Below are 12363 nucleotides of genomic sequence, written 5' to 3'. Positions count from 1 at the left end.
AGTGTGTGGGCAGAATCTACTAACTGTTTATATGTTCTTTTATTATGATAATACAAATCTACATTTTAAAGCATGACCAAATAACAACTTGAAGCAAAAGAAAAATGACGTTGCTTGTAAAACTCCATCGCATATGCTAGAGACATTCCCTGAATTACAGTTGAGGCATGGAAGTGTTTGTCCTCTGCAACCATATGGAAATGGGGAGGCCATGTGGTGTAGGGGAAAGCTCTGCCCAAAGGGACAGGAAAGCCCACCTTGGACAAGTCCCTTACCCTCCTTGTGCCTCTATTTTCTCCTCTGTGAACTGGGAGTAATGGAAACCATCAGGAATGACCAGCTGGTTTTCATTTATGGCTGACTCTGACTGATGGATAGAGGCTGCCCACAGTGCTGTGTACAGGAGGATTCAGTTGTTTCTGGGCTTAGCCAAAGAGTGTGTGGTAATAGATTAGCAATGTCTGCCCTGGACGCCAGATGGCAGGAGGTTGGCCTGTGTGTCATATATTTTCCATCCCTGGACTAGGTGATCCCAGAGGGCCCTGATGGCTCCAGATGCCAAGACTTAATGCTGCTAGGTCACTTCAGTCATTCCTCTACCTTCAAGCCAACCTTCTTGGCCCTTCTCTACTCTTTTTTTTAATAAATTTATTTATTTTTGGCTGCGTTGGGTCTTCCTTGCTGCGCATGGGCTTTCTCCAGTTGCAGCGAGTGGGGGCTACTCGTTGTTGCAGTGCTTGGGCTTCTCACTGCAGTGGCTTCTCTTGTTGCAGAGTACAGGCTCTAGGCGTGCAGGCTTCAGTAGTTGTGGCTCGTGGGCTCAGTAGTTGTGGCTCGCAGGCTCTAGAGTGCAGGCTCAGTAGTTGTGACACACGGGCTTAGTTGCTCTGTGGCATGTGGGATCTTCCAGGACCAGGGCTTGAACCTGTGTCCCCTGCATTGGCAGGTGGATTCTTAACCACTGCGCCACCAGGGAAGTCTAGCCCTTCTCTACTCTTTTTTTTTTTTTTGTGGTACGTGGGCCTCTCACTGTTGTGGCCTCTCCCTGTTGTGGAGCACAGGCTCCGGACGCGCAGGTTCAGCGGCCATGGTTCATGGGCCCAGCCGCTCTGCGGCATGTGGGATCCTCCTGGACCGGGGCACGAACCCGTGTCCCCTGCATCGGCAGGCGGACCCTCAACCACTGTGCCACCAGGCAAGCCCCCTTCTCTACTCTTAAGTCTGTAAAATTATGAAAAAACTGTGAGGCTGCTGCTTCAAAACTTGGTTACATTTTTTGTTCTAAATAGAATAGTCTGTGTGAAAGACCTCAGAGCTGGTTTGTAAATTATGCAGATTAGTGGAGAAATGCAGGGTTTAGATTCCAGGGAACACTCGGCTTGCAGCAGTTTGCAGGAGAGCCACCTACAGAGGGGGGACAGTTGAAGTCTTTGGGAAGGAGGACAGTGGATGGGCTACTGCAAAGAGCAGATGGAGTCAGGTCTGTAGGGATTTATTCTGGGTGCACAGCTGTGTTCTAAGACTGAGATTCCTCCTTCGCAGCAAGAGGCCATACCCACAAGGGATTGAGACTTGGCTGCCTTCTTGGGTAAAATACCCTCCACTATTTTTCCCCAATATCCCCTCTGGCCTCAACTGCCTCCACCCTCCCCCCACCCACCCTGGGCTCTAGTTACACTGGCATCTGCACCATTCCTACTTGTACATGTCTTTTCTTAATTCCATACCTTTTCCAGCACTGTTCCAGCCACGTGGCATGCTCTCCGCCACCCAGCAGGCTCCTATTCATGCTTCAAGATCCAGCCTCAAAGTTATCTCTAAGATGACTTCTCAACCCTCTGGACCATGCAGAGTCCTGCATCCCCATTCCCTTCTCTGTGTTTAGACTGGCAATGTTGTCTGGCTTCTTGGTAAATCCCTACTTTGCTTGGTTCTGGGTAAGCCTGGACATAATGGAGTGAAACATCTTAGAATGCAGTCATTTTGTGATAGAAAATAAAGATGACTTAATTCTCTGATGAGAGCAGGAAATTCAGTTTCTGTACGAGCTCTCCCTGGAAGCTCATCCCTCAGCCAAGGGCTGTTTGAGGGTGTAGAATGGACTCCTTTGGCCATGCACAGGCCTCTCCTGAGGGCTGGGCTGGGCTGGGGTTGGCAGGGTGTGCCCTGTGGCTGGGCTTGACCTCATTGAAAGGCCTCATATTTCATCTTTTGTTGTTATTTCCAAGGGAGGTTACATGGGTTATAGGTCCCATCACAGAGGTACCCTGACCTGATAAAAGCAGAAAATGCTCAGCCCACAAAGTAACGTTTGCATCTCATTACCAAATCATACCACGTGCGGTTTACTATAAATTAATATGCTTTTAAAATAAATGCGTGATTATCTTGTGATTAGCAATTATAGTGCATTGCTTTTTTCTTTGATATTAAAAGTGATTACTTAATAAATGTAAAGATTTAAAATATGTCACCATTTGTGTAATTGTTTCTTCATATCTTCATTTACTAGTATACAAAGCATCTCAGAAATTGGAAGTGGCCCAGGCCTCTCTTAGCCTCTGAGAAGCCCCACTTGCCTCAGGTTGAGAAAACAATAGCTGTGGACCTTGGGCAAGCTGCATAAACTGTCTTCCCAGCCTCAGTTTCTTCATCTGCCCCACTTGCAAAATGATGAAAATAACTCTGCCTTGCAGAGTTTCGATGATGTAACCCCGCATGGAATATGTAAAGTACCCAGCAAAGTTTCAGATGCACAAAGTTCCCAGTAGACACTAGGTGCCCGGTTATTTGTAGCGGTGATTATCGTGTTTTTACTGTTTATTTATTTACTGTTTATATCGTGTTTTACAGCTTATTTCTAGCTGTTTTGATGAAGAATATTCCTGTATCTGTTACTGTGTAACAAATCACTTTAAAATTTAGTGGCTTATTATAAAGCAGAAACTAACACACCATTGTAAAGCAATTATACTCCAATAAAGATGTTAAAAAAATTTTAGTGGCTTAAAATAACAACCATTGGGCTTCCCTGGTGGCGCAGTGGTTGAGAGTCCACCTGCCGATTCAGGGGACATGGGTTTGTGCCCTGGTCCGGGAAGATCCCACATGCCGCGGAGTGGCTAGTTCGTGAGCCATGGCGGCTGAGTCTGTGCGTCCGGAGCCTGTGCTCCGCAACGGGAGAGGCCACAACAGTGAGAGGCCTGCGTACCGCAAAAAAAAAATATATATATATATAAAAAAACAACCATTTATTAACCTCAAGATTCTGTAGGTTGGCCGTTTAGGTTGGGCTCAGCCAGCAGGTTTTCTGGACTCAGCTGGCATTCCTCCTGCTTCTGTGGTCAGCTGTGGCTGGCTTTGCTGATTTTGGCTGAGCTCTTCACATGGTTGGGGGCCTCTGCTGGGACAGCTGAGTTGACATTAACTCGTCTCTAGCAGCCTCTCCTGGACTTGTTCACATGGCAGGGACAAAAATCCCAAGAGAGCGAGTGGCAGGGTGCAAGGTGTCTTGAGGCTAAGGCTTGGAATTAGCACAGTGTCACCTCTGCCACAGTCTATTGGTCAAAACTAGACAGTCTAATGGGGTGGGGAAACAGACTCCATGTCCTGATGGGAAGAGTTACAAAGTCAAATCCACGAAGCAGCATAGATACAGGAAGGGAAATAATGGGGGTCACTTTTGCAAACAATCTACCATAATTCCCTCTTTTTAAACAAAAACCAGAGCTTGAGTTTATTCCCCATGTGCCCCCGTGAGCAAGTGGTGATGAATTCTGTTCTTTTCCACTGATTCAAGCCTATTTTTAGATCTAACCTAATAAAATGAATTTCACACCTGGGTTACTCACCCACTTTGTTCTTATCAGTGCCTGGGACAAACACATAGGCAGCCTGGATTTGTAGTTCCATTACCTCCAAGCACAATAATTGTTAATTACTTGCTTTATTTGGTTCTGTTGCATTTGCCAATAGTCAATTACCTATGTTAGGTTTTCTTGTGATCAGTGGGCCTTATCCAATATTTCAGCTCAGCTCTGTTTTTGTCTCAGAGATGTCTTTTCCAAGAGAGTTACAGAAAATCCTTGTTTACTAGTTTATTGAATATTAGCCTTTATCTGCTTATTTCAAAGTCTCCTTATTTACTGCTGCAAGCACCAGAGTGCTCAGGCTGAGTTCTTAGAATCAAACAAAAGACTAAAAATGAGCCTCCCCTTTGCCGGATCTGGCTAAATCCCGGTACTCGGAATAGAGGAAAGAACGAATCGTGGGATCCTGGGTCATTCATTTAGTTCAGGCCTGAATCTCTGAAACTGCCTTATCCCTTCTAATCCACCCTCCGCATCTCGGCCATGAGACCTAATGCAGAGATCTGACCGCATAGCTTGTGCTAGAGTGCATTGATGGACCCCATGCCTCAGTGCTTCCTATGCTCATGCCCTTCCTCATATGACTTTGCAGGTGCATGCCTTTGAATCCAGACTAGGCCACATGATGTCCTTTGGTCAACAGAATGAGGTAGAAGTGATAATGTGCCAGTGCTGAGCCCAGGCCTCAAGATGCCTTGCATGTCTCCTTTTGCACTTTTATGCCTCTGCCATTGCCATGAGCAAGACATGCCAACGCAGGCCTGATGGCCCCAGGAGGAAGATAAGAGACTCATGAAGAACCGAACCAGTTCATCAAAGCCCAGCCAGGACCAGCCAGCCCCCAGCTGACCCCAGATGGGTAAGTCATGAACACTGTTGTTTTAAGCCACTGCGATTTGGGGTGGTTTATTATGTGGCAAAAGCCGATTTATCATTCTTGTGATTAAACCCCAACACTGGTCCCTTGTAGCATAAAGTCCAGGTGAAACCTCGTAACATCTGGGCCCAGCTACTTCTCCTGCCTCCAGACCTCCCTTTTCACTTTATCAATGACCCCCAAATGGCTTGCAGTTCTTCAGATTCATCATGTTGGTTTACATTTCTTTGCCTTTGCACCTGGTTTGCCCTTTCCCTGGAATGCCATTCTACTCTCCTTTGTCTGCAAGGAAAACTCCTATTCAGCTGAAAAAACCCAGCTCAGGAATTGTCTTTTCTAACAGATCTCACTGTACTCTCCTCTGTGGTAAATCACCTTCACTTCTGCGACTGGTTTGGACTCATAAATATTTCTGTTGTTACCATGTGACATTGCCATCTATTATAGACTGATTCACTTGAGGACGAGGGCAGCCTTAATTCATCAGTGTATCTCAGTACCTAAAGCAGTGTCTGTTTGATGGCTAAAGGAGGTGTTAGGATCCCTCCTAGCTGGGGGAATTGCCCACAATGGGAAGGTGGTTATTTCTTGCTTCCTTTCCCCCCTCCCCCTCAAACTCACATGCTGGAATTTGCCTATGTGTGTCTCTTTGCACCGAGGTTCTGACTCCACTGTAGGGGGCGCTCAAGTACTTAATGAACAAATGAATCCTTGGTCCTGTGGGTCTCCCCACTGAGCTATGAGCTCCTCCAAGGCTGAATCTGGGTTTGCCCACCTCTGTGCCCATTGTGTTGGCACTGAGCCTATACACAGGCAGTTTCAGAAAATCCATTTATTCAAAATATTTATATTTCTGGAATATCCATCAAGTACCAGGCACTGTTCTGGGTGCTGCTGATAGGTGGTGACCAAGATAGACACAGGTTCCTGCCCTCCATGCATTCCAACTGGGAGACAGGAGAAAGAAGAGTAAACAACTTAGTTAAATAAAACGTCATTTCTGTCTGTTCCCATGGCGAGAGGAATTTTCTTTGCATTTGGAGGTTATCTGTGAGTAGTGTCTAACGTAAAAATGAGCCATTTGTGAAGAGTGCTTGGGACGCCGAGGGGCATCTCAAAGAGCAGTTAGCTGTTCTCCAGAAAAATGAGGTCTTAGATACAGCTAGAGGTCAGCGACGGCTGATGCTACTACAACAGCCAGGGATGGTGTTGAGGGGAAAACAATGTCGTTTTGAATCTGAGCCCTATTCCGAATGGCTCTAGGGCACATTCCAAATCTCAGGCTCTGATTTGCAATCGAGCTGTTTTTCACTTGGATAACTTTATATATTGTGCTCCAGGGTGAGCAGTAACGGCGATGTATTTACTTAATGATGTGAGGGAGGCCAACCAGTAAATAAAATAATTACAAAGTGTGACAAGCACTTTAGAAAGGAGCCTGAGATGAAGTTATGGGGGAGGCGAGGGTCAGATTATGTGGGGCCTTGAGACTGTGGTGAGGGCTTTGGATGTTAATGCAAGTGCATCAGAGACCAGGGGAGAGAGGATCTGATTCATGTTTAAAGAAATCACTTCCGCTGCCATGTGGAGTAAATTTTTATTTGATTGAATCAAATATTTCTGGAGAGCATCCCAACAAATTGGCTTCTAGTTCTTGAAGCTATCACCTCCCCTTGCTGAATTTCACTAGCTCCTCATAGAACTTGGGAGCCTAATTTTCCAAGGAGACAAACATTCAATTTTGGGTTTAGATTTGCATTAGAAAGAGATCTTAATTGCTCTGATCTCTAACACCTTTGAGAAGCTGATTTGAGCTTTTCAGAGGCAAAGAGTGTTAATTGGCTGAGGGGCCCAGCTGAGCGGAAACCCTCCACCGCCAAGTGGGTAGGGGGATGAGGCTGGGAGAGGGGGAGGGGGGTTAGAGAGAGGAGGGGACCGACCCCTCGGGGAATGAAGGGAACCAACACACAGCAGTTTTCTCCTTGTCCTTCAAGATCCAACTCACTCCCACTTACTCCAGGAAGCTCCCCCTGCCCCGCTCCCCCCACCCCAGGACTCCCCCCACTTACCCTCAACTGCTTCCTGGGTAGCCAGTGCCGCCCTGGGATCTTAGTTTCTAACCACAGCACTTCCCCTTGTATTGGATGGTCTGTAACAGAGCGACCCTTCCACTTGAAGGACAAAGACCCATCTCATGCAGCTCTGCCTCCTTGCACAGCCTGTAGTGGGTGCTCAGGAAATGTGAAATGAATGAACACTAGAACAAACAATAATAATTATGCTAATAATAACGTAAGAATAGAAGCCATCACTTATGTAGGGCTTCCTGTTTAAATGCTGTTTAGTCTCAGACTTAGAAAACATTTAATCCTGTTCTCCAGTTTTTGCCAGAGCACATGTCCTGCATGAATCACTATTGATACTTACAGATTTGTGGGATCGTTTAATATTTACCACCTCATGAGGACAAGATGCCTGTCTGTTTTATTCACCACTTGATCCACAGTGCATAGCCCAGTGCTTGCCATGTAAAGGCTTAATAAATACTGTTGAATGAGTGAGTGCTTGCATACCTCAAGTGACGGGGAGCTTACTATCTTTTGATAGTCTTGCCCATCTTTGACACCTTTTCCTGTTAGTTGTTCCTTTTACTGAAGCTACATCTATTTTCCTGGAGCATCCATCTATCTAGTTCTGACTCATGGACTCTCCCAAAGACAGCTTCCCCCTCCTCCCCGAGGCTGAAAGGCTATGACCCATAAAAGTCTCTCCTTAACTCCCTCTGTTCTTCCCTGGGTATAGCACAGCCAGTTGCTTCCTCAAAATGACCCAGCATCCAGTCACTGCCTTGTCCTGGTTACCCACTCTGGACACAGTCCAGATTGTCCTGCTCCCTCTCAGAGTAAAGACGATATATGTAAAGATGGGACCTTCACTTCCCAAATTCTGAGAATTACATTTCTATTAATGCAACCCTTTCAATGTGTTTACCTCTACCCTATTTAAATCAAGAGATAAGGCATCCAATATGGAAGGTGGGTTGACCAAATGAGGTCTTTTCTATTCTTTTATATAGGAATAGAAACTATTGATGGTAGGCACATAGGTACTCACTGAAAACCTTTTTCAACTTTTTGGTATGTTTGACATTTTTCATAATATGTTGGAAAGAGAAAAAAGTTCAATAGAGTAATTAAAATGGAATACTAAAAATATTTTGATTAACTCCAAAGAACACAAAAGGAGAAACAGAGAAAAAGAAAACAGGACAAATAGAAAGCAAATAATAAAGTGGCTATCCTAAAGGCAGCCATATCAAAAATAATATTACATGTAGAACTAAATATTTCAATTAAAGGCACACGTTTTTAGACTGGTTAAAAGAACAAGAGCTAGTTAACTGCTGTTTACAGGTGTCAGCTTTCTGTGGACACTGCTGTCTACAAGTGAAAGAAAGCTTGAAAGTAAAAGGATGGAAAGAGATGTACTATGCAAAAGCACTAATTATAAGAAAGCTGGAGTAGCTATATTAATTTCAGATAATATAAACGTCAAGGCAACAGGTATTATCAGAGATAAAGAATTAGGGCTTCCCTGGTGGCGCAGTGGTTGAGAGTCCACCTGCCGATGCAGGGGACACGGGTTCGTGCCCTGGTCCGGGAAGATCCCACATGCAGTGGAGCGGCTGGGCCCGTGAGCCATGACTGCTGAGCCTGTGTGTCCGGAGCCTGTGCTCCGCAATGGGAGAGGCCACAACAGTGAGAGGCCTGCGTACCGCAAAAAAAAAAAAAAAAAAAAAAAAAAAGAAGTACACTTTATAATGAAAAGTGGGTCAGTTCATCAGGAAGACAAAACAATTATAATTGTGAATATGTGCACAAACAGTGTTTCAAAATATACAAAGCAAAAATTGATGGAGAAAAATATCAAACTACAGCCATAGTTTTTACTCTCCTGGTAATTGATAGAATTACTAGAACAACAATAGTGAAGATATGAAAGATCTCAACAACATTATCAAGCACTTTGACATCCAACAATTGTAGAATACTTATTTTTTTCAAGTGCCCATGGGACATTCATCAGGATAGACCGTATGCTGGGCCAGAAAATAAATTTAAAAAAATCAAAAACTTACAGAGTATGTTCTCAGACTACAAACAGTGATGAATATAAAGGTACAGATTAAGAACTCAGTGAGCTCCAAGAACAAGAAACATGAAGAAAATGATGTCAAAGCATATCATGATATAATTGCTCAAAAGCATTGATAAAGAGAAAATTTAAAAAACAACGAGAGAAAAAAGACATGTACAGAGGAAAAAAATGAGAACTATAGGAGATTTCTTATCAGAAACAGTATAAGTAACACCTTTGACATACTGTACGATTAAAAAAAAAGTCTTTCAACCTAGAATTTTATATTCAGCAAAAATATCATTTAAAACCAATGGCAAAATAAAGACTTTTTCAGACCTATAAAAGCTGAGGGAATTCATCATTAGCTCACCCACACTAAAAGAGGTGCTAAAAGAAGTTGTTTAGGGGCTTCCCTGGTGGCGCAGTGGTTGAGAATCTGCCTGCTAATGCAGGGGACACGGGTTCGAGCCCTGGTCTGGGAGGATCCCACATGCTGTGGAGCAACTAGGCCCGTGAGCCACAACTACTGAGCCTGCGCGTCTGGAGCCTGTGCTCCGCAACAAGAGAGGCCGCGATAGTGAGAGGCCCACGCATGGCGATGAAGAGTGGCCCCCGCTTGCCACAACTAGAGAAAGCCCTCACACAGAAACGAAGACCCAACACAGCAAAAATAAATAAATAAATTACTAAAACTCCTACCCCCAACATCTTAAAAAAAAAAAAAAGTTGATTAGACAGAAGGAAAATGACATCAGATGGAATTTTGAATTCACAGAAAGTAATGAAAAGCATTCAAAATGGTAACTACATGATAAGTATATGCAATATATTTGTATTATTTAAAATTCTTTTAATGATATTTTACTGTTAATATTAAAATAACTGCAATGTAATGTGGGATTTATAATATATGTAAATGTAAAATGCATAACAACAATAGCACAAATGTTGCCTGTAAGAAAAACATCTTAACTATAAATACACAAATAGGTTAAAAATGGATTGATGGGAAAAATACTATGCTAACACTAGTCAAAAGAAAGCTGGAGAGGCTATATTAATATCGAAGTACATTTCGGAGCAAAAAATATTACCAGAGATAGAGAAGGTCATTTTATGATTATAAGAGGAAGTCGATCAAGATAACATAATCCTAAATGTTACGTGGCTAATCATAAAGCTTGAAAATTCATGAAGCAAAACTAATACAACTAAAAGGAGAAATAGAAAAGTCAACAGTTGTTGGGGATTTAAATAACCAAAAATTGATAGAATGAGTAGACAGAAAACCAGTGAGAATATAGACAACTTGAATAACACTATTAAGTAACTTAGTCCAAATGACATTTATTGAATACTCCTGACAACAGCAGAATTTACATTCTTACCAAGAGCATATGGCACACTTACGGAGACAGACTCTATTCAGGACAAGTCTCAACAAATTTAAAACAAATCACTTCACATAAATTATTTTCTCAAGTCACACTGGAATTAAATTATAAATCAATAACAGAAAGATCTCAAATGTTCGGGAACTAAGTAACACACTTAACTCCTAAGTAACCCATGGATCAAAGAAAAAATGAATTTAGAAGATATTTAGAACAGAATGAAATAAAAATACAATACCAGAATTTGTGGGATGTTGCTAAAGCAGCACTTATGGGGAGATTTCTAGCACTAAATGGCTATATTAGAAAAAGAAAAGTTTGAAATCATTGACCTTGATTACCACCTTAAGGATAGAAAGAGGAGAGCAAATGAAACCCAAAACAACTGAAGAAAGGAATAATAAAGATCAAAGTGAAAATAAATGAAACAGTATAGAAAAACAGTAGAAAGAATCAATGAAACCAAAAGCTTGTTCTTTGGGAAGATCAGTAAGAATGATAAACCTCTAGTTAGACTGACCAGGGAAAATAGAGCAAAGATACATATTTCTAGCATCAGGAATAGTAGTGGTATCACTATAGATTCTCCAGATAATAAGGGAACATTACGAACAACTTTATGCCAATACATCCAACTACTTAGATGAACTGGACAAATTCCCTGTAGGACACAAATTACCAAAGCTTACTCAAGGAGAAATAGTTAACCTGAAAAACTCTTTATCTATTAAAGAAATTGAATTTACAGGTTATAAAAACTTTCTCACGCTGATAAATTCCACAAAACATTTAAGAAAGACATAATACCAATTTAACACAAGTTCTTTCAAAAAGTTTTAAGAAGTGGGGGAAAGGCGGAAGAAATATTTCCCAATTCATTCTGTGAGGCCAGCTTCACCCTGATACCAAAAGCAGACAAAGGCATTATAAAAAAAGAGAACTATAGTCTAATAATCCCTTACGAACACAAATTGAATCAAACAATAGACTAAAAGGATATTTGCATCAGGACCAAGCAGGGTTTTCCCCAGAAATGCAAGGTTAGTTTAACTTTAAAAAATCAATCAATGTGATTCACCATATTAACAGACTAAAAAAGAAAAAAAAAATCATGATCTCATAAATACAGAAAATGCATTTGACAAAATCCAACATCCATTCCTGATGAAAACCGTCAGCAAACTAGTGATGAAAGGGACTTGCTCACCATGATTAAGAACATCTATAAAAGCTCAATAGCTAACATCATACTTAATCATTAAAGACTGAATACCTTTCCACTAAGATCAGGAATAAGACAGGGCTATCCTTTCTTGCCACTTGTATTAAACATTGTACTGGAGGTCTTAGCCAGTGCAATCAGGCAAGGAAAAGAAATGAGACATTCAGATTGGTAATGTAAAACTGCCTTTGTTCACACACAACACAATCATCTACGTAGGAAGTCTACTGGAATCTACAAAAAGCTACTAGTAGTAATAAATAAGTTTTGCAAATTTGCAGGATACTAGGTCAACTTACAGAATTTCAATGTATTTTACACGCTAGCAACAAACAATTGGAAACAGAAATTTTAAAACTTACCACTTATCAGTAGTATCAAAAGATATAAAATACTTAGGGATAAATCTGAGGAAAGTTATAAAAGAACTGTACCCTGAAACTATAAAATACTGCTGAGAGAAATTAAAGAAAACCTAAAATAAGAAGTTGGAAGAATCAATATTGTTCAGATGTCAGTTCTCCCCAAATTGTGATCTATAATGCAGCACAATCCCAATCAAATTCCCAACAGGGCTTCTTGGCAGAAATTCATATGTTGATTCTAATATTCATAGTAAAATGCACAGAGTCCATAGTAGCTAAAATAACTTTTGAAAAAGAAGGAGAAAACTGGAAGGCTCACGCTAGCTGAATGCAAGACTTAGAAACATATAGTAATAAACATCATGATATTGGCATAAAAGCAAATAGGTAAATGAGACAGAGTAAAGAGAATAAGGAATCTCAATAAAGAGACCAGAAATATAACCACAAGTATATTGACAACTGATTTTTGACAAAGGTGCAAAGGAAATGCTGC

The sequence above is a fragment of the Neophocaena asiaeorientalis genome, unplaced genomic scaffold, assembly GCF_003031525.2.
Source record: "Neophocaena asiaeorientalis asiaeorientalis breed wild unplaced genomic scaffold, Neophocaena_asiaeorientalis_V1.1 scaffold192, whole genome shotgun sequence".
Taxonomy (NCBI): domain Eukaryota; kingdom Metazoa; phylum Chordata; class Mammalia; order Artiodactyla; family Phocoenidae; genus Neophocaena; species Neophocaena asiaeorientalis.
The sequence above is the reverse complement of the archived record's forward strand: the minus strand, read 5'-3'. Positions refer to the sequence as shown.